At 43.7% G+C, this 27,012-nt stretch overlaps 1 long non-coding RNA gene across 1 annotated transcript; it reads left to right on the forward strand.

Moving 5' to 3' along the window:
* Positions 1-763: 763 nt before the first annotated feature.
* LOC115192203 (uncharacterized) lies at positions 764-27,012 on the forward strand. The gene is made up of 2 exons (XR_003877895.1): positions 764-962; positions 26,925-27,012. It is a non-coding gene; the product is annotated as an uncharacterized LOC115192203 (long non-coding RNA).

Consider the following 27,012-nt stretch of genomic DNA (forward strand, 5'->3'; position numbering starts at 1 on the left):
CCTTTACATTTCTATTGCGCAATCTGCAACGTTTCATCGGCACAGATTGAATAGAGCCCATAGACAATCTTTCCTCAGGAGCTATTGAAGTGAAACAATGGGAGCTGTGAGTCACCACACAAATCAAGGTGTCAGGGTACATTACACGTTCTCTTAGTGGCCATAAAGTTGTCACATTGTCAACTGATTCACTAACAGACAGACAGCAGGGGAAGGAGAGCGTTGCTGAAACGCGCTCACTCTTCTTTTTTTTTTAAATAATGGTCAGTTAGATATTTTTACAGCACATTTCATACATTGAGGAAACAACAATGCAATCTCCAACTAACCACGACAAATCCTATTATATCCAACCAAGTAGTGTAGACTTCTAATCCACATTATACAGTAAGGCCTAGCTACTGTATGTTGTATAGAAGAAACCAACCAAGATGTAATTGGTTTTGTTTACAAGGAGAAGTTTGGGGATGGTTTTCTCTGTCCTTAGTCCAAGTCATATCATGCCGTCTGGTCACTCAGTCATGGTTTGGAGGTGACGTAGGCTCCCTCCAGTCTATCAGTATGCTCTCTCCCCTACATCCAAAACATAGCCAGTAGACAACCAGGGATTCACTCATTTGTACACTACTCAGTCAGAATTCCCCCATTCCATGACAAATCAGGCACTTCTTCAAAAGACTGAACTTCCATTCACCGTGGTCCCGCCCCGCTGCAGGCGGACACCGCGGTGCCTGTGGCTGCCATTCAACCACGGACCCCTGCATCCAGAGCCATGTGAGGAGCTCCCTCTCTCCCTCTTTCCGTATGTGCCCAGCGAAGAAGATACAGACAATGAAAAAAACATCAGAGGGAAAGATTTCTGCCTTTCATATTTCATCCCCAGTCAGAATCAGCTGTGAACTCAGAGACAGGAGAGGAGAGGAGAGGAGAGGAGAGGAAAACGAAACAAAATGAAAGTAAAGGTAAGAGAGAAAGGAGAGATAGGTACCAGATATAAGAGAGTTGTATGTTTTCCCCCTTCTTCCCCTAAATCATTAGTGATGTAGAGCTGCATTGGCTCTGAGCATGGTTGACTATGGGTCAAGAAGGGACCTGGGACCCCACAGTGTGCATGTCTCACCAGTACCCCCAGGGCGCTTGCATATAAAATACTGTGTTGCTCAGCTCACATCCTTGCACTATGAGTAGTATAGAGTGTGTGTGAGGGCATATAAGGTTGTGAGTGTGTGTATGAGAGATGTAACAGAATCAGTTTGTACGCTGTTCATGACATGCTGACCACACCGCTCACATTGTGTGCGTGAGCGCTGCAAAATAAATGTACACATACATGTTATTCAATCATTGCGCGCGTCAGCGAGCGTCTGCATGGCCAGGCGCTAAAATAGAAATTGGTTCTATTTGTGACGGTCAACGCGATGCAAGTCTGGCCTCTCCCATCTCCTCATTGGCTTTTAGGAGCATATACCCACGTCCCATCTCCTCGGTTTTTAGGAGCATATACCCACATGGGTGATTGAAAGATGAACTGAGGTCTGCACTCCAGTCAGTTGTAGTAATGCACTGTAAAGTTGGTTGCCAACCTTCATATAAAATAAAAAAAATAAGCCTGAAGGAAGGAGGGGAGATGATGAAAACCTAATTTGGTTTATCGTTTTATCTGTGGATGAATTGTCGGAGAAGTGGACCTTGTGCATTTCAGGTAAAATAACAACCCAATGTTTATATCCCAGAACAAATTAGCTAGCAACAGCAAGCTAGCTAGCTAAATTGCAATAAATGTTTAATGCTTTTTGACCTCTACCCAAATTAATATAATTGGTTCAGAGTTTGTTTTGATATTTCAACCTGTGTGTCCTGATCACTTCTGGTGTGGGTGAACAAACTCAACATGGAAGCATGCGCGAATCCGGTTTGGTCAGCATGTTATGTTCAGCGTGTATGTGTGTCTGTATGGATCTTATACAGAGAGAACAGGGTGGTGTCTTACAGATGAGTCACCACACTTTCCACTGTAAAAGACATGGAGAATGCCACCTTGTCTGTCTGTTCGTTGGTCTGTCTGTTTGTCTTTTCGTACAGGACTCTCACGCGGCTATCATGTGGCTGCCCTGGCTTGAGTGAGAACAGTTTTCTACCGTCAATACACTGCAATAGCTTTTCAAAACATTAATAAAAAAGATTTGATTAGTTGGAAACCCCCACCTATCTTTTTTTTGCACCCACCCTCACATCTCTGTTTGTTTTATTTTGTGTCACGTAATCAACGGTAAGATTGGACTATGACGTTCAGAAATAGCATGGACAGGATTTAGATGTTCCTCTAACCTAGCAACTAGGCAGCGATTGGCTAAGAGAGAGTTGGTTCAGAGCGTGTGATTGGAGGGGTGGGCTGGTGTGATACCGGGAGCTGTCAGAATGGGCAGATAGAGACAGAGAGGAGAGACATGTACGTGAAGGGGGCTAGATAAGTGGAAAACGTTGGCCACAAGGGTGGAGTGTGTGTGTCTGTGTCTGTGTATGTGCATGCGAGTCACCGAATTGGTGTGTGTCTGTGTTTGCAGTGGTTGTGTGCATGTGCACATGTGTGTTGGTACATGAATGTGTGATGTGGTGAGAAGGTGCAGGTCTTGAAGGGCAGAGCAGGGTAGGTCAGTAAGTAATGTGACAAAGTTGATGTGTCAACTTCCGAACAAAGGGTCAGGTTATGTGAGCTGAGAGTGATATTTCAGTCCAACTGTCAGAGAATTTAAAACATAAGCCAATGCCTTCCTTTGTTTCTGTCTGTCCATCTGTTTCTGTCACGCCCTGATCTATTTCACCTGTCCTTGTGATTGTCTCCACCCCCTCCAGGTGTTGCTTATTTTCTCTGGTGTATTTATCCCTGTGTTTCCTGTCTCTCTGTGCCAGTTTGTCTTGTACTCTATGTTCAAGTCAACCAGCATGTTTTTCCCCCCCCGTGCTGCTGCTTTTTCAATTTTCTTTTGCTAGTCCTCCTGGTTTTGACCCTTGCCTGTTTCTGGACTCTGTGCCCGTCTGCCTGACCATTCTGCCTGCCTTGACCTTGAGCCTGCCTGCCACTCTGTACCTCCTAGACTCTGAACTGGTTTTGACCTTTTGCCTGTCCACGACCATTTTCTTGCCTACTCCTTTTGGATTATAATAAATATCTAAGACTCAAACCATCTGCCTCCCTTGTCTGCATCTGGGTCTCGACTTGTGCCCTTATAGTTCATCCTCTGTGGTCCCAAGCTTCAATCCATCTAATACTGTTTGTCTGCTCCCAATCATTACTAGTTTTATATTAAACATTCTTACTCATATTTACTGACTGACCAATCAGTTCTACTTCTCTGTTACTAGAACAACTGGTCTTAAATCTGTCATGAAAACATCTCTCTTTCTCTCTCTCTCGCTTTCTCTCTCTCTCCTCTCTCTCACATTAGACTGTGTAGGTGGTTCCACTTTAGAGAGCTGGCCATGTGGCTGGCAATGGTTCTGCGTGTGCGTGCATGTTTGTGTGTGTGTTTGTTTTATAACCAGAAACCTGTTGTATAAGCATAGAGACAGAAGCAGAGCACCTGTAACTAAAGACAGGCAGGCACTATGTAAAATAGTGATTTTGTGTGATGTGCTGTTGTCTTATACAGAAGGAGTGACTGACTAGTAACCCTGTACCAGAGAAGCTCTGACACGGAACAGAACACTGCCTTTGGAAACCTACTGAGGGAAAAATAGTTCTTAACATTTCCAAAAAGTCTATCAATCCCTGTTTCCCCTCTCGCTCAATCTCCTTTCCCCTTTCTTCCCTCCCTTTCTCTTTCTTTTTCTCCCTCTACATTCCTCTCCATCCCGCTCTCTCAGTGGAAACAGAAGTATAGGCCCGGGCCTGTGTGTGTATAAGCAATGGATGGGCTCTCTCCTGATGCATGTTTGTGGGTCTCGGTCATGTTCACACTTCCCACAATGCTTCAGTGTGTATTATCTGTTCTGTACCGTTCTGTGTTGTGTTCTGCCAAACTTAGCACTTCCGGCAGCTGGCTCAGAGAACTAAGCTGAGCCTCAAATATTCTAAACATCTCACCGGATAGGAAGTTTAATGCATCTCTCTTACGTAGGCCTGGATGTCTATGGGTATCTACTAGCATGCTAGCAGATACCCATAGACTTCCAGTCATTGTGCTAATGCTAGTTAGCATTGGTTCACAAAATTACCTCTATGGTATCCACGAGTTCATCTGACTCTGGGGAAGTGGATAAAGGGCCTCATTGCCAAAATCCCAAAGTATCCCTTTAAGTCATGAAGGAACCATGCACACTCACGTTTTGGATGAGCCTGGAGTTTAAACAGATATTGTTTTGTCTATTGTATTACCTCCATTCATGATTGTCTGTTATGGTTACACTGCTATGGTTTCAGCTATTGTCATTGTATTGTTATGATTGTGAAAGAGTGTGTTCCCTCTTGTTGTCTTATTTGTTGTAGAAACTATTATTGTAGTTCTCACATGACCAGGGGTGAAAGTAGATTTAATTTCTCACCAGTACGGGATACCCAAGTGCGAGCACACATTTTTTTAATACTACACAAATTACAGGGTAGCCTACTCTGCTGACACTGACAAACAGATCAATAAAAACTATATAATCGGCCAATGAGACGGGGAAATGGGGAGACAGCTTTTTCGTCAGGATAGAACAGCGGCCTCTGGTAAGACAAGGGGTGTCGGTCTATGTATATTTGTAAACAACAGCTGGTGCACGAAATCTAAGAAAGTCTTGAGGTTTTGCTTGACTGAGGTAGAGTATCTCATGATAAGCTGTAGACCACACTATTTACTAGGAGAGTTTATTGGTAGTTTTCGGAGCTGTCTATTTACCACCACAAACTGATGCTGGCACTAACACCGCGCTCAAAGAGCTGTATAAGGCCATAAGCAAACAGGAAAATGCTCATCCAGAGGCGGCGCACCTAGTGGCCAGGGACTTTAATGCAGGGAAACTCATCCGTTTTAACCTAATTTCTACCAGCATGTTAAATGTGCAACCAGAGGGAAAAAACTCTAGACCACCTTTACTCCACACACAGAGACGCGTGCAAAGCTCTCCCTCTCCCACAGACTGGAATATGTTCCGGGATTCTTCTGGTGGCATTGATGAGTACACCACATCAGTCACTGACTTCATCAATAAGTGCCACGATGATGTCATCCCCACAGTGACCCTACATACATACCCCAACTAAAAGCCATGGACTACAGGCAACATCTGCACTGAGCTAAAGGGTAGAGCTGCCGCTTTCAATGAGCGGGACTCTAACCCGGAAGCTTATAAGAAATCCCGCTATGCCCTCTGACGAACCATCAAACAGGCAAAGCCTCAATACAGGACTAAGATCAAATCGTACTACACCGGCTCTGATGATCGTTGGATGTGGCAGGGCTTGCCAACCATTACAGACTACAAAGGGAAGCACAGCCGAGAGCTGCCCAGGTACACGAGCCTACCAGATAAGCTAAATAACTTCTATGCTCGCTTCGAGGCAAGTAACACTGAAACATGCATGAGCGCATCAGCCATTCTGGATGACTGTGTGATCATGCTCTCTGCAGCAGATGTGAGTAAGACCTTTAAACAGGTCAATATTCACAAGGCCGCAGGGCCAGACGGATTACCAGGACGTGTACTCCGAGCATGCGCTGACTAACTGGCAAGTGTCTCCTTGACATTTTCAACTTCTCCCTGTCTGAGTCTGTGATACCAACATGTTTCAAGCAGACCACCATAGTCCCTGTGCCCAAGAACACTAAGGTAACCTGCCAAAATGACTACCGACCCATAGCACTCTGTAGCCATTAAATGCTTTGAAAGGCTGGTCATGGCTCACATCAACACCATTATCCCAGAAACCCAAGACCCACTCCAATTTGCATACCGCACGAACAGATCCACAGATGATGCAATCTCTATTGCACTCCACCCTGCCCTTTCACACCTGGACAAAAGGAACACCTATGTGAGAATGCTATTCATTGACTATAGCTCAGCGTTCAACACCATAGTGTCCTCAAAGCTCATCAATAAGCTAAGGACCCTGGGACTAAACACCTCCCTCTGCAACTGGATCCTGGACTTCCTGACGGGTCGCCCCCAGCTGATCCTCAACACGGGGGCCACTCAGGGGTGCGTGCTCAGACCCCTCCTGTACTCCCTGTTCACTAATGACTGCACGGCCAGGCACGACTCGAACACCATAATTAAGTTTGCTGATGACACAACAGTGGTAGGTCTGATCACCGACAACAATGAGACAGCCTCTAGGGAGGAGGTCAGAGACTTGACCGTGTGGTGCAAGAACAACAACCTCTCCCTCAACGTGATCAAGACAAAGGAGAGGATTGTGGACTACGGGAAAAGGAGGACTGAGCATGCCCCCATTCTCATCGATGGGGCTGTAGTGGAGCGGGCTGAGAGCTTCAAGTTCCTTGGCATCCACATCACCAACAAACTATCATGGTCCAAGCACACCAAGACAGTCGTGAAGAGGGCACGACAAAACCTATTCTCCCTCAGGATTCTGAAAAGATTAGGCATGGGTCCTCAGATCCTCAAAAGATTTTACAGCTGCACCATCGAGAGTATCCTAACGGGATGCATCACTGCCTGGTATGGCAACTGCTCGGCCTCCGACCGCAAGGCACTACAGAGGGTAATGCATATGGCCCAGTACATTACCGGGGCCAAGCTTCCTGCCATCCAGGACCTCCATACCAGGCGGTGTCAGAGGAAGGCCCTAAAAATGGTCAAAGACTCCAGCCACCCTAGTCATAGACTGTTCTCTCTGCTGCGGCAAGCGGTACCCGGAGCGCAAGTCTAGGTCCAAGAGGCTTCTAAAAAGCTTCTACCCCCAAGCCATAAGACTCCTGAACAGCTAATCAAATGGCTACCCAGACTATTTGCATTGCCCCCCCACCCTTCTACATTTCTTAAAACTGCATTGCTGGTTAAGGGCTTGTAAAAAAGGATTTCACTGTAAGGTCTACACCAGTTGTATTCAGCGCATGTGACAAATAACATTTGATTTGATTTGACACAAATACAATAAGACGGTCATCTAACCTGGAGGAGGAAATGATTGTCCCAAAATAAGCAAAAGGGGCACTGACCCAATGAGAAAGACATTGAAATGGCCAATGTTCTCCATTGGTGCCAATAAGATAGGCTACTGTTCGCTCAATTAAGTTAAGAATTTTGATAACTAAAAGACAGATTAGAGTCTTTTCATTGTCACCTCTTCACAGAATACCCATTTACTTTCCAAACAGTTTTTTTGCAATTTGTATTTTTAAATATTGCGATATGCCTGACTAGCTCTCTCTGCTTTTCACTGACAGTCACAACTTAGCAATCATCTATTTGATATTTGCCGACTGTAGGCTTTGCAATTTTAAGCAATCCATTGCTTTTTTTTAAAGAACCTAATGATCCTCTGTGGCCAAATGATGCTTTCTGGTGTAGTAGCCTATTTTGAATTAATTGTATTTATGTATGTCGACTGGAGTAAGCTAATTAGGTTTCATAATTTTGGCAAGTTAATTCAATTTACTTTAGGGAAACCTTGTCTTCCCCTAGCCTTATGGACAAGCCGCCTATGCCTTTTAATGTGGCATAAACACAACCAGTTATAATGTTTTCATCTGAGTGTCAAAATACTTTCAGCTTCCAATGGAAAGAGTGGAAAGAAAAGAGACATCAGTTTGAATTTTTTTCATGCGGCTGACATTCAGTCATGTTAAATAATGGTGTAATAGCCTATAGTTTTTTTGGGCATATTGTATTAATTGTGATAGGCTCACGTTTTACCGGGATGGCGTACCCCCACTGTTTATTTTACAGACATTGTGACAATAGAGGAAGTGGCTCTCTCTCTAACAATCCAGTATTTCTCCATCAGCTGACCATGTACTGTCATGGACAGCCCTCAATGGACAATAAACTGAATGACTGCCTGGTCTGTGTGACTAATGGGGAACCTCGTGAGGGTCAGATGATCCCATACTAAACCACAGCACAACATAGTACAGCCACCCTCCAGACCTCTAAGGGACCTTTCAGCCTGGGCCTTCCCCAAGACTTCCCCATTACTTCTAACCTGGGCTTGGCTAAAGATTCATTTGGATTGGCATGCATAAAAAAAAGCTTTTTTGAGTTTGTTTCCTATTTTGTTTTAATACTCACGCATGCCAGCGCGCACATGCATATGCACACACACACATACACACAAACTCAAACAAAATCCTGGCACATGTATGTGGTTGGTATAAACAGTAGATCATTCTTTTACTAACTTGGCGTGATGTGTTTGCACAATGTGTGTCTTTGTTAACCCAGCCGGGATTCAGTGCATCTTTCGAGCCATCTCCATCTCTCCTCCTCCTCCTCCTCCTTTCTGTCTCAGTCTGATGAAGTGAAACTCCTTTCATGTTAACACTGGGGAAAGAACTTTCCAACTTTCCACCAAACTCCCAACTTCTCTTTTCCATGTCATTCATCAGAACAGGCTTGGTAATAGAAGGGTGTAAAAATACCCAGAGGGTTCTTTCTTTCTCGCTCTGAGTTTCTCTGTCTCTCTACGGCTCTCCCTCTCCACCCCATCTCCCTCTCTCACCCCTTTTTCTCTCTATGCCTGACCCCACCCCCCTCTCAGTGTACTGAGTGTATAATTAGCCTGAGAAGAGAATGAGGTTGTGATGGGAGAAGGGTTGAGCTGTGCTGAGCAGAGCTGGGTTGGCTGTGCAGGCAGCCTCCTTCACCAGTGATGGAGTAGTAAAGGTACATGGAAAGGGTTGAATTTCCTGGGCAGTCAGTCTGAAAAAGCATACGTGAGCACACTCACTGCACACATTAAGCGCACACACGCACACAGTCTGGCCCCTCAACTGACCTTATTTTCATTCACATGTGAAATGTTGGATTTGAGAGGGGAGACTGTGTGTAGGAGGGAGTGTGTAAGAAAGTTGTGAACAACTGAAAAAGTTGGATGGTGTGACAAAGTGAGCCAATGTTGGAAAAGCTGTATGGACTGTATGGACTGTAATGAACCTCATTGGCTCAGGCCCACGAGTCCTCATGTTATGTTTATTCCTCAATGGGCGGTTTGGAGACTCAAACTCAAGAAAAGGAGAGAGAGAGAAAGAAAGGGTGTGTGTGCGTGTATGTGAACTGAACAGTTCTGTTGTGACAGATTGATTGAAATGTACAACAAAGCCCTAACCCAGATATTTTAATTTAACCCTAACCTTAATCGTAATCCTAACCCTAACCCCAGCGATAGCATCTTCCCAAAAATGTTCACATAATTTTGGCCTCGATTCAATCAGATTGAGCATTAACCTGGGTTGGTGATGTTGGAGGTGTAACTGCAGTATAAGCAGACAAATACAGTAGTTGAGCTGCGACTGGTTTGTGTGTCACAAACCACTCCCTCCTTTTTATCCCTACCACGTTAGAAGTTCGAAACGGCGATAGAAAGTGTAGGCTAATGCATGTTTTCATGTTAATTGGATGGGGGGGATTTATAGCCTATTCGTCTAATGAGGTGTAGGCAAAAAAACATCACGCATTCAAGTGTTTGAAGGCGGCTACATGCACTTCTAACACGGCTGCATGGGATTTGTCGGATTATAAAGTCGGGTAGTTTTGTTGCATCTGACGGCAGTGTCTGCAATAAGCTAACACAATGAGCCGCTTGTCGATTTGACAGCTCTAATGCAGTTCCACCTCTGACACTGCCAAAACAGCCACCATTTGGGTGTTAGCTAGCGCAGATCTGATATAATCTAGCCCTTTCCCTTGATAAACGTATTATTTTAAGTTGGATACAATTATTATTAACATTATTATTTGCAGTTGGGTAACTGAACGCCCCTCGCCGGCATTAAGTATATTCCCCGTTTTTCATTTAAACGTATCATTTTGAATTGGGTAAATTGATTGAGTAATTTGAGTTGGGTATTAAATATACATTTTAATGATTATTATTTAGATTTGGGTAAACTGACTTGAGTGAACTTTTTACTTTGAGTTGAATAAACATATTATTTTTTAGCTTCAAACCTAAACCTAATCCTAGCCACAAAGCCACTGTTTCTTTTTCGGGGGGGAACTCATTCGGGGTCTCAACTAGGACTGTGGCAGTCACGAAATGTTGTCAGCCGGTGATTGTCAAGCAAATAACTGTCGGTCTCACGATAATTGTCCGTTAATTACCATGGACACATTAAGCATCTCCTCGCTTCCACACATAGCCTACGAGCCATTTAAAAAAGTCTAATAAATCAATTTAATATAGCCTACACCTTCACAATAAATTCATTATTTCTTTTAGACAGGCCTGAAGAAGCATGATATGAAGAAAATGTAGTCTATTTCAGAAGAAAAGAATCGCATACTCTGATGTTATGTTAGGTGGCTATGCCAAATGGCTGTGGGCTACACTAGTTAATTTAGCAGACAAGATTTGCTTATAATTCCATGGCATTATTTATAGTATTTTATAGTTTGAGGAATACAATTGAACAAAGCTGAGTAAAATATAAATATTTTCTCCAAATGATTTGCAGCTATTCTGTGTTGAGCGGTTAACAAAGAAATAGGTACTCCTATATGCTTAATTTAGAGTTATTAACGTAACTTTAGTTGTTCTTCAAACGTTGGGCTATATGTTTGGATTTTTAATACATTGTAAGGCTGCATGATGAGACTCTAATGATGATTTGAAAAAAGTAATTTGAAAGGCATGAGCTCCGCTTTGTTTTTTTATGCAGGCTGTACACACTTCAATAGTCTCTCATTCACATGTTTCTCTGTCACGTGATATAGAAATAAATATTCCATACATAGTCTGGGACAAATGTGAGATGCGATAAATCCCAAATTAATAGAACCACTAGCATCAAAAAAAGTTTTTATGCAATGAGGCTGATGCAACAGATCAGAACATTTAGCGTAAAAAAAATATTCAGCTATTTCTTCAAATTATAAGTGCAGCAATGCACAGTAGTAGGCAATAAGTGCAAATGTTCCATTAGCGGAAAACACCATTATCAAAAGTGACCGCAAACGCAATTATGCATGTAATGCTATTATTATAAAGGTGCATTTTTGTGGTGAAAACAATCTTCCCCAATCTTGAAACTCACGCGCTGCTTATATATGCCAGTTAGGCTCTACACCCCTTGTAAAGCAAATTAATGTGCTTAATTTTGAAAAAGTTATTTGGCCACTTTAGTTGTGCTACAAACCTTATTAAAACATATAGGCCTATGGGGTAGGCTACATGAGGTGTGTGACTGATTCGAAAAAGACACAAAAAAGGTAGTTTTTCTTCATAGTGATAATATATAATTCACAAGTGTTAGGCTAATATTGTCACCCATCAGACTATTCTTGATTTAATCTTGTCTTTACATATACTAAATAATATAAGTGTGACTTTTGTTTTGATTTAGAATGGACCATTATCATACACCTGTACAGGGTCAGCGGTAAAAAAATACGTCATATATGCATCTATAGCGAATGAAGGACGTTTTTCCTCGTGGTTTATTTTCATGTTAGCCAGGTAAGTTATACCGCTGTTGTAAATATAAGCAATTTGCTTAATATTAGGAACGTTGAGAAATAAATACAGTAGTCCTAACTTATGGAACGCTGATGGGATCCTCCTCTTTTTATTAGCGGCCATCACTCTGTTTTGTCCCACAATTGCATAGCCTATTTAAATGTTGCACAACATGAGCTCATGGGCTCTCATTAAGTGTTTGATTAGATTTTCGATTTCATTTGCATTGATGTCAAAGTGATTAGAGGGACAATAGAGTGCTGAGTTCAGTTAGCAAGTTTGGTAGGCTACTAATGACCAGCAGCAGCATCAGAGCTTGGAGAAGCCAAATGAACGTGACTAAATGGTCATATGGAATTTGACTGCCTTCATCACTCGTGACCGCCGGTGTGGCGGTAATACGGTCACTGCAACAGCCCTAGTCTCAACTTACTGTTGAGAGTTAGAATAATAGAATACACAAGTTGCAATTTTGACATTTGGTTGTGCATCAGCAGTTTTCCTCTTGGTACAGTATGTCAGTCACTGACAGTCACCCAATTAGCCCATGTCAGCTAACATTTTGTAGATTGGTAAATTAGTCTAGCCAGCTATCTAAACTTGTAGTAATCATGTTTGAATTTATGGTCGGGCATGCAGGGCACACCTCCAGGGGGCCCACATAGATTTTGCTAGTCACTCTCACTCAGATATCATATTAACCTGGCATAAGTCATGGCAAAATGTATGGAATTGCAGGAAATTAGTTGTAAAACTGACATTTTCTCCCCACCCCATGGCAAAATTTATAGAATTACTTATGGCCCCAAAAAGGCTAGGGCCGGCCGTGCCCAACCCTAACTTAGCTCCGCCCCTCACCTCTCTGGTCTGGGAGCGTGGCCGAGGAGGGAAGTAAAACATCTGTTCAGCATGTGTTGTCACGGCAGCCCTCCAATCCCAAGTCTCTCAGCCTCTCTAACGCCTTGCTTATACCTGGTGCGCCCTTTGTCCTGATTGTGTCCAAATCCTAATTGTGCCCACTTTTGTAGATAGGTGTAGATGATCAAAAAACACATTGTGATCTGATTGCGATCAGATCTTGCTGAACACCTTTGGAGATAGTCAGGCACACATTGTGTCTGGATATCTCACAAGTGTATACGGATCTAGACAGTGAAACCATTTAAATCATCAGTATCCTGACTTCTAAAATCATTGACAGGTGGCACCACTGACTTATGACGTCAATATGTAAATAAATAAATAATATTTTGAAATAATATTTGGCAAATAATTTGTTTACAGGGAGGGACCAATAAATCTGGAAATGTCCTACATAGCTTGTTCTTCATCTTCTTTTTAAATAGGTAGCCAATTTGCTTTCAGCACTTTTATTTCCATGACTTTTTTTCTCATGGCTCTCTCTTGTCCCTCTGCAGCAGACATATGGTGAGCAATATGTTTAGAACATCAAAATGCAATAAAATCACTGTATCAAATCGCAATACATAAAGAATCGGGAGAATCGCAATATATATTGTAGTGGAAATTCTACACAGGCGCACTCAAAGTCAATCTTAAATTAATCATCTTTTATTGTCAGCATGCTGGAGAGGTTCCAACCAACTCAATGCACCAAGTACACATGTCGATCAGGAGCTCCACCCGGGGCAGTCCAGTTAGTTATCTTATACACAGACAAGTTATATTTGCATGATTTAGCTTATTCATCATTCATAATTAATTTATCAATAACTTTGCTTCCTTCATGTGACCAACCAATACTGGTTCATAACATGTGACTGACCAATACCTCACGATGCTTTTCTCTCTAAACTGAGACCTTGAAACTGAGATATCTTTCTTTCTCAAAACAAGGGTCTGGGTGTACTGCCAAATTGCAGATACTGATAGTGAGGATTCGTTCAATCAGTCACTTGCATGAACACAGAAATTGGTTATTAGAAAAGCACATAAATAGAACACAGAAATTGGTTATTAGAACAGCACAACCAGTAAAAATGTCCATCACATATCATACTGGCCCCAAAGTATCGTGATAATATCGTATCGTGAGGTCCCTGACAATTCCCAGCCCTACTACATTTGTTTTCCAATGATTTAAGACTGGGCTTAATAGGCTACTGTCCCGATAACAGCTGTACACATAAATATTCCAAGAATCTCTCTCATCCCTTAAATGGTCACCACATGAAAGAGCTGAGTATATCTGAATGTATGTATAAAATACAATTAATGGATTGTATAAATAAAAATGACACAAAGGTGCAATAAGCAAAAATCGCTACTCAATTTCTGGTTGCTAAAATTCTATTTGTTTTCCTAATTTCCGTTTATGTGACAAAACAAGCAAGTAGAGAATCATTGTACCATCTAAACTGCTGTGAAATATATTTTCAATAACCAAAAATATTGTATTTTCAGTTGTTTGAAGCTGGTGTACAAAACCGAAAGTAAGAGAAACAAAAACAAAATGTAAGATCGGGAAGCATAGACATAGCACACATAGAACAGATCTACCGATTCTTAGACTTGCTTTCAATGCGAATTACATATATATAACTCACATTTCTTGCCTTCAATAAGAATTACATATTTTCAGTATGTGAATTTGGTCAGGTCGCCCAAAAAGTTACATATTTAAGCCCTAATGTAGCACAAGACTGATTTATTCATCCCGCTCCCACCCACACCGCAGATATTCATACCACACCTGCCCACAGCTACTGACTTTATGTCTGACTCCCACTCGCTACCGCAGGAACTGGTCCCGAGCCCAACCACAGTCTGTAACATCTGCTTCAAACTCACACTCTCAAACACATAGATCCCCTGAACGCAGCTCACTTTTCAGCCCACTTTCCAGCTCACACTCTCAAACACATAGATACCCTGAACGCAGCTCACTCTCCAGATCCCAATCACCTGAATTCTGATCACCTGTTCACACACCTGTATGTCATTTACACACAGTGTTTAGTTCACTTCTTTGCACCCCATCATTGTGAGGTATTTTTTTTGTTTTGATACACGTCTAGTCGGAGCTCTGTTTTAGTTCCGTATTAGTCCTTCCATGTATCGTAGTTTTTGGCCGTCTTCACTAACGACACCTTTTTGCCTGTTCCCTGCCAGTACTTTGGCCTATCAGATTTCCTGTCATCAACCTCTTGCCTGATCTCCCGGACTACGTTATTAAACTTTTCCCTGCCTGTACTGCTACCTTTTTGGAGTCCCTGTGTATGACCTTCTGCCTGTCCCTGGACCCAGCTATCAGCCTCCTCCTGTGGTCCTTTACTAATAAACACCTGCTGTGCCCTGCGCTTGAAACCAGCACTCTGTCTCCCATCATAGTCATTACACAGTCCCATGCTAATGTTATTTTAGGCGTATGTGATGCAGCTCACTTGCCAGCCATGGTTGCAGCAATTTTGAGCCCTATAGGAAATATCAAAATGCTCAAAAATAACCTAAGAAATAGGTTAAATAACCACAGATTCTCACATGGCCCATTATATTAGGCTATCGGCATTACTGGGCTATATCAGCCAATAGGCTAGACATAGTTTACAGAAGGCAGAGTTTGAGAGACTTGCACTTTCTCTTGAGCTACGTATAGCCTACCTTAAGTGGGACCATTTTCAGTTGGAGGCAAATATGGGTGGTAAATATTTATTTCTAGGCAATGTAGTAAACTATAGCCTAATCATATTTATGAAGTAAATTTCCTTGGAAAGATAACTGCCCCCTGTTTTTCCGCCCATGCATATGCTATGGCCTATTTAATTGAGACCACACATGCACCTGATGTTGAGGTTGGAAGTCCACCTATGGCTATTGAAATTGAAGCAGCAAGAATGATGAGAGCAAACACTTAAACTTTCTCTTGAGCAACGTTTTGCATATAGGATATAGCCTACATTTTAGGAGGATGATTGGCAGGCAGAGACAAATGAATGGGTAATCAATACTTATTGAAAAGGAAAAGGAGAATGCTAGCTCACCCTCGCAAAGGAGCACGCATATAAAGCAAATACTAATAAAGGAATAATGTGTAAATCAAAAATTGGCCTAAAGAGTCCTTCATACTGTACATTATATTAGACAGTGGCCTCACTCGTGCTTATCGGAAGCTATGCACCTTTACGCATTAGTTTGGATATCTTCTGTACTTCATCGCTATAGCGATTTGTCTGGAAAATGCTAAAAGATTCACCGAATATAATGTACAGGATTTCATTATTACAGATTCTTAATTAGTATAGGTCTAAGCCATACCAAACCATACGGCCGTGGTTTGGTTTCCTCCAAATCATTGATCAGTGATAACTCACTGACAGAGTCTCTTTCACTGAGAACTTGTTCTCAACTTGCCTACCTGGTTAAATAAAGGTGAAATAAATAAATAAATAAAAAATTGAGGGTTGATAGACTGATATAATGTACAAGCATTAAGTAATTTAAACTGAACTATAAATATATTGGGGATGCATGGGAAGGTGAGCTTGTGGTGGGATGTTCTTTGGGTTCTCCCGTTCCCACTCCTGCTATTACAGTCTTTGGCCTTTCTGTATGATGTTTTCAAATATTTGGTTTTGCACTGGCATTGGACGTTGGAAAGGGAGAAGCCTTTTTCTTTCATTAGGGATGATATCTCTTCATAAATATCTTTATTTCTATAGCCTATGCTTGATCTAATTTCGATTGGACTGTGGCGTCCGACCACAGTACCAGTAGGCACTTGGTGTCTAATGAGCACCATGATCTTAATTCTGGAGGAATGGTAGCGGTATCGTTGTCCATAATTACTACCTCAACTGGCCAGTGTGATTTTTCGGAGAGGGTGGGACAACCGTGAACCGTTTGCCAAATGCATATGGTTGTGTTGTCAGGAGTCTTTTACACTTCAAGGATATCTTACAAGATGCATCTTCGACTACCCTTGGACAAAGATGGTGGATAAATGAAGATAGTTCACTCAAGCTGTTTACCATGGTTAAAAATATTCAATGTTCCTGTCTGTGTAAGTGAGCGTTCCTTATTTTTTGCATGAGCTTGCTTTCCCATGTCAGCTCATGTTCCTCCATAATATCTGTCATGCTCACAAGAGTGGGGGAACAGCTGGCTTTGGTGTACTTAGTGTCTCTCCCCGCTCGCCCCACCTGCCCTGACAAAAAAAATTGCCATCAAGGTGTCTCTCTCTGGGGGCACTCCCTCCGTGGGGCAGGGGAAATAAATAGACCAGTGGCCCCGCCCTGATCAGAAAAAAATGAGGGAGTGGGATGTCTTGCTTTCTCTACTGTCTCTGCCTCCTTAGGTGGTCAGGAAGATCTAATCACAATCAGATCACAATGCGTCTTTTGATTGTCTACACCTGCCCCCACCCTTACATCCAGGCCAACCAATAACGTCTCCATTCACGGCACCGAGCAAAAACACGGCACCGGTGAAGCAATTTTTTTCAGCCCTTCCTTCTTCCCCCTTTCATATTCTGATATGGAGTGTTTTCTTCGATGCTGAATAGATGTTTACTTTATTTTGGTTCTGTCGAATTCCTCAGCAAGCTCTGCTTCCGTGGCTTGGGTTGGGTGCTTGTGGGCCTTATAAGGTTCTGTGTGGCAGAGATGGGGTTTTACTGCTGGGTGAATTCCTGAACACTCTCCCTCTCTCATCCTCCCCCTGTTCCCCTCCTTCTCTTCCTCCCCCTCTTGCTCTCTCTCCTCTCTCCCTCTCTTTGTCTTCCACCTCCTGTAATTCTCTCTCTGTCTCTGTGACAGGTTCCATGGATTGCTATAGTATCCAACAGAAGGTGATCAATGTTCACAGAGAGACAACCAGACTTCAAACATTAATTTATTTTCATTTATTTCCACTTAACACAGTTATAGTTGATTCCATCTTGTGCAAGAATACGTACAGTGCCTTCTGAAAGTTTTCAGACCCTTGACTTTTTCAACATTATGTTTCGTTGCAGACTTATTCTAGTTTTTAAATCCTCAGCAATTGACACACAATACCCCATAATGACAAAGCAAAACAGGTTTTTAGACATTTTTGCAAATATATTACAAATAAAAAAGTCTTCAGACCCTTTGCTATGAGACTCGAAAGTGAGCTTAGGTGCATCCTGTTTCCATTGATCATCCATGAGCTGTTTCTACAACTTGATTGGAATCCAAATGTGGTAAATTCAATTGATTGGACATGATTTGGGAAGGCACACACCTGTTTATATAAGGTCCCACAGTTGACAGTGCATGTCAGAGCAAAAACGAAGCCATGAGGTCGAAGGAATTGTCCGACAGAATTGTGTCAAGGCACAGATCTGGGGAAGGGTACCAAAACATTTCTCCAGCATTGAAGGTCCATAAGAACACAGTGGCCTCCATCATTCTTAAATAGAAGAAGATTGGAACCACCAAGACTCTTCCTAGAGCTGGCTGCCCGGCCAAACTGAGCAATCGGGGGAGAAGGGCCTTGGTCAGGGAGGTGACCATGAACCGGATGGTCACTCTGACAAAGCTCCAGAGTTCCTCTGTGGAGATGGGAGAACCGTCCAGAAGGACAACCATCTCTGCAGCACTCCACCAAATCAGGCCTTTTTGGTAGAGTGGCCAGACAGAAGCCACTCCTCAGTAAAAGGCACATGACAGCCCGCTTGGAGTTTGCCAAAATGCACCTAAAGACTCTCAGACCATGAAAAACAAGATTCTCTGGTCTGATTAAACAAAGATTCAACTCTTTGGCCTGAATGCCAAGCGTCACATCTGGAGGAAACCTTGCACCATCCCTACAGTGAAGCATGGTGGTGGCAGCATCATGCTGTTTGGGGTGTTTTTCAGCGGCATGGACTGGGAGGCTAGTCAGGATCGAGGGGAAGATGAATGGAGCACAGAGAGATATGGTTGTGCAGAGAGATCCTTCATGAAAACCTGCTCCAGAGCACTCAGGACCTCAGACTGGGGCCAAGGTTCACCTTCCCAAAGGACAACGACCTTAAGCATACAGCCAAGACAACACATGAGTGGCTTCGGGACAAGTTTCTGAATATCCTTGAGTGGCCCAGCCAGAGCCCAGACTTGAACCCGATCAAATATCTCTGGAGAGACCTGAAAATAACTGTGCAGCAACGCTCCCCACCTAACCTGACAGAGCTTGAGAGGATCTACAGAGAAGAATGGGAGAAACTCCCTAAATATAGGTGTGCCAAGCTTGTACCGTCATACCCAAGAAGACTCAAAACTGTAATTGCTGCCAAAGGTGCTTCAACAAAGTACTGAGTAAAGGGTCTGAATACCTATGTAAATGTGATATTTCAGTTTTTTATATTTAATAAATTAGCAAACATTTTCCCAAAATTGTTTTTGCTTTGTCATTATGGGGTATTGAGTGAAGATAGATGAGGGGAAAAAAAAGATTTAATCAATTTTAGAAAAAGGCTGTAACCTAACAAAATGTGGAAAAAGTCAAGGGGTCTGAATACTTTCTGAAGGCACTGTACATGCTTTAATTTAAGATAAGTGTAATACACAAACCTTTCTACGTGCATGACAATTAACTTAATTCACATGACAGAGTATTATTCAATTCATTTGATATTAATGAAGCTGTTTGGAAGGTCTGTGTGTCTGTGCAGCGCAGGGCACGACCCAGACATCAGCTATAGTGAGGTCCAAAATCATTGGCACCCTTGATGAAGATGAGAAAAAAAGACTGTATAAAATAAATAATATAAATACTGAGCTAGCTTGTATGATCCAAAAAAAATCTGAAATTATATAATTTTATACTGACACATTTGTTCATTGAAAGAGATTTTGTTTAAGAAGTAATTCCCCATTTTTCAAATAGTTTTGGCAAAAAATTTGATCTCTAACTTCAGCACCATGGACAGCTTCATACAGTTGAAGTCGGAAGTTTACATACACATTAGCCAAATACATTTAAACTCAGTTTTTCAAAATTCCTGACATTTAATCCTTGTAAAAATTCACTGTCTTAGGACAGTTAGGGTCGCCACTTTATTTTAAGAATGTGACATGTCAGAATAATAGTAGAGAGAATGATTTATTTCAGCTTTTATTTCTTTCATCACATTCCCAGTGGGTCAGAAGTTTACATACACTCAATTAGAATTTGGTAGCATTGCCTTTAAATTGTTTAACTTGGGTCAAATGTTTCGGGTAGCCTTCCACAAGCTTCCCACAATAAGGTGGGTGAATTTTGACCCATTCCTCCTGACAGAGATGGTGTAACTGAGTCAGGTTTGTAGACCTCCTTGCTCGCACACGTATTTTCAGTTCTGCCCATTGTAACAAGGGTCGTCTAAAGGGGACCAAGGCGCGGCGTGTAGAGTGCTCATATTTACTTTATTAATGAAACACTTAACAAAAACAACAAAAAAACCACCAACAGTTCCATCAGGTAACACATACAAAACGGAAAACAACTACCCACACATGAAAAACAGGCTGCCTAAGTATGGCTTCCAATCAGAGACAATGATAGACAGCTGCCTCTGATTGGAAACCATACCTAGCCAAAACATAGAAAACAAAAACATAGAAATAGAAATCTAGAAAACCCCACATAGAAACAGAACATCAAAACCACCCAAAACACCCACCTGTCACGCCCTGACCACTCTACTATGGAAAATGACCTCTTACAAGGGTCAGGACGTGACAGTACCCCCCCCCCCAAAGGTGCAGACTCCGACTGCACCCAAACAAAACCCAACAGAAACAACCCCAAACACAAAGGGAGGGCAGGGAGGGTGACAAAAGTCTATGGCGGCTCATGTGCTACGCCCAGAACCTTCCTCTCCCTCCGATCCTCCAGCAACGGAGGTGGCTCCGACTCAGGGCGTAACCCCCGTTCCGCCCGCAGATCCCTCCGCTTCTGTAACACTGGCCTGTGGATGATTATCGGAGGAATCGGACTGTAGATCATTACCGGAAGCTCTGTGCTGTAGACCACCGCTGGAGGTTCTGACCTACGGGCCGCCGCTGGAGGATCTGGGCTGCGGACCGCCGCTGAAGGTTCTGGGCTGCGGGACGCCGCTGAAGGCTCTGGGCTGCGGACCGCGGCTGAAGGCTCTGGGCTGCGGACCGCGGCTGAAGGCTCTGGGCTGCGGACCGCCGCTGAAGGCTCTGGGCTGCGGACCGCCGCTGAAGGCTCTGGGCTGCGGACCGCCGCTGGAGGCTCCGGACTGGGGATCGTCGCTGGAGGCTCCGGACTGTGGACCGTCGCTGGAGGCTCCGGACTGTGGACCGCCGCTGGAGGCTCCGGACTCAAGAGCGTCGCTGGAGGCTCCGGACTCAAGAGCGTCGCTGGAGGCTCCGGACTCAAGAGCGTCGCTGGAGGCTCCGGACTCAAGAGCGTCGCTGGAGGCTCCGGACTCAAGAGCGTCGCTGGAGGCTCCGGACTCAAGAGCGTCGCTGGAGGCTCCGGACTGAAGAGCGTCGCTGGAGGCTCCGGACTGAAGAGCGTTGCTGGAGGCTCCGAACTGAGGAGCGTCACTGGAGGCTCCGGACGGAAAAGCGTCGCCGGAGGCTCCGGACTGGGAGGCGTTATAATAGGGGAGGCGTCATAATAGGTTGCGGACTAATGACCGTTGCTGCTGGCTCCATGCCATGAATCATCTTTACAGGTTCCAAGCCAAGGATCATCACTAGAGGCTTCTTACCATGGATTATCTCTACAGGTGCCGGGCCATGGATTATTCCTACAGGCTTCGTGCCATGGTTTATCCCTACAGGCTCTGGACCATTTATAATCCCTCCAGGCTTTTTGCCAAGAATTATTTCTTCAGGTTCTGGGCCATGGATTACCTCTTCAGGCTTCGTGCCATGGAATATCCCTACAGGCTCCGGGCCATGGATCATCACTAGAGGCTTAGTGCCATGGATCATCTCGACAGGCGTCGGACCATCGATTATCACTGGAGGCTTTGTACGTGGAGCAGGAACCGGTCTCACCGGACTGGGGAGACGCACTGAGGACCGAGTGCTCAAAGCAGGCACCGGCCGTACTGGGTTATGGATGCTCACTGGAGGGAGAGTGCGAAGAACAGGCACAGGACGTACTGGATTCTGGAGGCGCGCTGGAGGGAGAGCACGAGGAGCAAGCACAGGACGTACTGTGCTATGGAGGGGCACTGGAGAGAGAGTGCGAGAGGCAGGCACATGCTTACCACAAAAAGCAGGGGTAGTTGACTCAGGCCTCACCCCTGGCCCAGCCAAACTACCCGTGTGCCCCCCCAAAAAAAATGTTTTGGGGCTGCCTCTCGTTTTTCCCAGGTAGGCTCCGATATCTATCGATTACCTGGCCCCAAGTCCAGTTCCTCCTCTCCATCCACTCCGTATGTGACCAGTTGTCCATTCCTGCCCGGGCACGCCACTTGATCCAGTCATGGTGGGTAGTTCTGTAACAAGGGTCGTCTAAAGGGGACCAAGGCGCGGCGTGCAGAGTGCTCATATTTACTTTATTAATGAAACCCTTAACAAAGACAACAAAACGACCACCAACAGTTCCGTCAGGTAACACATACAAAATGGAAAACAGCTACTCACACCCACACATGAAAAACAGGCTGCCTAAGTATGGCTTCCAATCAGAGACAACGATAGACAGCTGCCTCTAATTGGAAACCATACCTGGCCAAAACATAGAAAAAAAACATAGAAATAGAAAACCACCCAAAACACCCACCTGTCACGCCCTGACCACTCTACTATGGAAAATGACCTCTTACAAGGGTCAGGACGTGACACCCACAAATGTTCTATGGGATTGAGGTGAGGACTTTGTGATTTTTGCCACTCCAATACCTTGACTTTGTTGTCCTTAAGTGATTTTGCCACAACTTTGGAAATATGCTTGTGGTCATTGTCCATTTGGAAGACCCATTTGCGACCAAGCTTTAACTTCCTGACTGATGTCTTGAGATGTTGCTTCAATATATCCACATCATTTTACTCCCTCATGATGCCATCTATTTTGTGAAGCGCACCAGTCCCTCCTGCAGCAAAGCACCCCCACAACATGATGCTGCCACCCCCGTGCTTCACGGTTGGGATGGTGTTCTTTGGCTTGCAAGCCTCCCCCTTTTTCCTCCAAACATAACGATGGTCATTATGGCAAAACAGTTATATATTTGTTTCATCAGACCAGAGGACATTTCTCCAAAAAATACGATCTTTGTCTCCATGTGCAGTTGCAAACCGTAGTATGGCTTTTTTATGACGGGTTTGGAGCAGCGGCTTCTTCCTTGCTGAGCAGCCTTTCAGGTTATGTCGATATAGGACTCGTTTTACTGTGGATATAGATACTTTTGTACCTGTTTTCTCCAGCATCTTCACAAGGTCCTTTGCTGTTGTTCTGGGATTGATTTGCACTTTTCGCAACAAAGTACGTTCATCTCTAGGAGACAGAACGCGTCTCTTTCCTGAGTGGTATGACGGCTACGTGGTCCCATGGTGTTTATACTTGCGTACTATTGTTTGTACAGATGAACGTGGTACCTTCAGGCATTTGGAAATTGCTCCCAAGGATGAACCAGACTTGCGGAGGTCAACAAAAACTTCTGAGGTCTTGGCTGATTTCTTTTGATTTTCCCATGATGTCAAGCAAAGAGGCACAGAGTTTGAAGGTAGGCCTTGAAATACATCTACAGGTGCACCTCCAATTGACTCAAATGATGTCAATTAGCCTATCAGAAGCTTCTAAAGCCATGACATCATTTTCTGGAATATTCCAAGCTGTTTAAAGGCACAGTCAACTTAGTGTATGTAAACTTCTGACCCACTGGAATTGTGATACAGTGAAAATATAAGTGAAACAATCTGTCTGTAAACAATTGTTGGAAAAATTACTTTCATGCACCATGTAGATGTCCTAACCGACTTGACAAAACAATAGTTTGTTAACAAGAAACTTGTGGAGTGGTTGAAAAACGAATTTTAATGACTCCAACCTATACATACCCTGATAGGTTGACTGATTACCTGAACCAGATTGCAGGCACTGGTTACAGCTTTTTGTTGAGTGGACATTTTGATGAAAACCAGTCAATATTTAGGTCACCCAGAAAATACACTGAGTGTATGAAACATTAAGAACACCTGCTCTTTGCATGACATAAACTGACCAGGTGAATTCAGGTAAGAGCTATGATCCCTATTGATGTCACTTGTTAAATCCACTTAAATCAGCGTAGATGAAGGGGAGGAGACAGGTTAAAAAATGATTTTTAAGCCTTGAGACAATTGAGACATGGATTGTGTATGTGTGCCATTAAGTGCCTTTGAATGTGGTATGGTCGTAGGTGCCAGGCGCACTAGTTTATTTCAAGAACTGCAACGTTGCTGGGTTTTTCAGACTCAACAGTTTTCCATGTGTATCAAGAATGGTCCACCACCCAAAGGATATCCAGCCAACTTGACACAACTGTGGGGAGCATTGTAGTCAACATGGTCCAGCATTACTGTGGAATGCTTTTGAAACTTTGTGGAGTCCATGCCCTGACAAATTGAGGTTGTTTTGAGGGCAAAAAAGGTGACAGTGTGAAAAGGAGGAAGCCTTTAGAGGTTTACAACTCAATATTAGGAATGCTTTTTACACTAAGTGTATACCTCTTTGTTAATATCACACACACCATCAAGCATTTCACACATATTATGCAGATACTGACTGTTAGCACTCGGGGGTGCCATAACCCTTCACAACAGCTGCCCCCGAATTCCTGTAGGGAATTAGTAAGATATGGAAGGGCCATGAAACGGAGGGGGGCTGGAAGGTCTGGGAGGGATTAGGAGATTGGATCAGATGAGCCACTGGGTCAGACACGCGGTTGTAACTTGTTGCCAGGTTTGGGCTGTAGAGGGCTTAGCCCCATCAGGGAGCCACAGGGAGAGTGGGTGGTTGGGACCTGGCAACCCGTACAGGACATAAATGGTGGAGGTTCCGTCGGAGGGCGGCATACTTGAGTGACCTCAGGAGGAGGAAGGCGTAGCTTCTGGCCACCAGAACTCTCTGAGGGTTTGTTGGGTTTGTGTTCATCTTGCCAGCCAGAGGCAGAAGGCCTGGGGTTGGCATGCTTGCCACTAGAGAGGGTCTTGGAGGTTGCATGCTAGCCACAGGAGGAGGAAGGCCCGGGGGTTGCATGCTGACCATTGGAGGAGGAAGCTTGGTTGCTGGAGCTGGGATGGCCTCTTAAGTCGGAGCCGGATTGGATTGGAGACAGACTGGTAGGTCCTTGGATCGGAGCCGGACTGGTGACTCCCTGAGTACGAACCGGTCTATTGTCTCCCTGGATCAGAGCTGGATTAGTGTCTCCCTAAATCGGGGCCGGAGGATACTTGGTAGGGGCTGGTGCGCTGCAGGTGCTCCATGGGGGCCTAGTCTTACTGGGGCGATTGGGGTAATGAGATGAGTGTGGTCAGCACCAAAAAGTAACACAGGGGAGGCATGAGTGATGGAATTTAGAGGTAGTCCTCAAAGATATTGATACCTTCTCTGGAGGGATGCGGTCGGTTGGTTATGTTCGGCAAGGGCAAGCCATTTTGCTGTGAAAGCGTCTCTTATTTGGATGTACTGTCCTGGATGTGAGGCAGAGGTTAGCTTGAATGATATTTTGGAGTCATGAAGGGCTTCAACTTGCCTGATGGGCCGCAGTGTTAGGTCTTCAGCCTCACCCCATAGCAGGAGTTGGCAGACAGCTGGTTTTAGGAGGAGGGTTCTCTCAGAACCATCATCAAGGATCCTTCTCTGTTGTGCAGGGTTACCTTAACTAGTTTAAGGAGAACTCTGTTCTTGGTTGAGGGTTGGTCGAGGTACAGGGTCCGTACAGTTGAGCTGACCAGGCAGGTGCTGTTGCTGGGATGCTAGTTGACCACCCATAGGATCTATAAGTGTCTCCCTTTTGCAGCTTGCAAGGTTTCTTTAGGTCACACTGAAAGGCCTGGTGGTTATTTGCACAGTGCCAGCAGCACTTTTTCTTCTTTATCCAGCTCACCCTCCTTTATCCAGCTCGCCGTTATCCTCGCAATGGGAGAGTGGTAGAGTATTGAAAACAGGGTGTCAATAATTCTGACCCTTATCTTTTTTAGATTTTTTAGAATGACTTGTTAAACAAAATATATTTTTCTGAGGAATTGTATTAGTATAATATAATATAATATTTTTTGGGAGCATACAATGTAGCTCAGTACTTTATTTATCTTTATCAAGGGTGTCAATAATTATGGACCCCACTGTGTGTTGGCTGTAGCAATACTATTTTTTGTTATCATTAAAGACAACCTTGTCTCACTAGACATACGAGCATAACTCATTTGGGAGCAATTGCATAACCAATTTGTAATATCCATTTTCACCACGATGAAGAAACAAGTTACGGTAGCCTACTCTCGGACTTGACATTCCGAACAAACTCTGAGGCACACTGTTAACCTAACGCGCCACCTACTATTAATTTAGCTAGCTAACATTAAACATAGTTGGTTAGCTTTACGGCATCATTTCATGCATGGTGGCCAGATTAATACGGCATCATTTCATGCATGGTGGCCAGCTAAGGGTATGACAATCTGTTTGTATTGCTAAAGTGTATGGGTTGGGATTATGCCTCATGAATTTGTTTAGCTAGTTAGCTTACTACATGTATAAAAAAAGACTGTATTTAGCCAGATTACATGACCCATAAACTTGGTGTGTCTGGGGTGATATCACCATCTATTGTAGTTAATGAACATGTGTACATACAGTGCATTCGGAAAGTACTCAGACCCTTAGACTTTTTCCACATTTTGTTACATTACAGCCTTATTCTAAAATCGGATTAAATAAAAAATAGTCCTCGTCAATCTAATTGTCCTCATCAATGTACATGTGCATACATTTTTTGTTCAACTTTATCAAGTAGTTTGCTTTGCTAGCTGTATTGTTAGCTAGCTAGTTAACCAATAATATGCAGCTGGCTATCTCGCTCGCTACCTGACCAGCAGCTGCATACTAGCTAGCTGGGTTAACGTTAATTGCTCATGCGTTAGCTAGTTAAAATGATCATTTGTATTGCCCAACCCTTATGATAATGATCATATGACTATGAAAGCTCAGGCTTTGTTGTCAGATTCATAACTAAATCATCCTTCCTTGTCTGTGACTTCGCTACTTACAAGCATACATTATCATAAATATTTCAATGTATTATCAGATATTAAATTGTTACATGCAAACAGGTTGACAACTTGTAGCTACACATTTGCCTTCCATTTATGATCAACTTTCTTATGTGCTAAAGGGTCATCTCTGAGGATGGCCTGCAGGATGAGGAGGATCATGAGGTCATGGACTTCTTGGAGGAAGATGCTTTTGATGAGGAGCTACTT

This window comes from Salmo trutta, chromosome 4, assembly GCF_901001165.1.
Source record: "Salmo trutta chromosome 4, fSalTru1.1, whole genome shotgun sequence".
Taxonomy (NCBI): Eukaryota; Metazoa; Chordata; class Actinopteri; order Salmoniformes; family Salmonidae; genus Salmo; species Salmo trutta.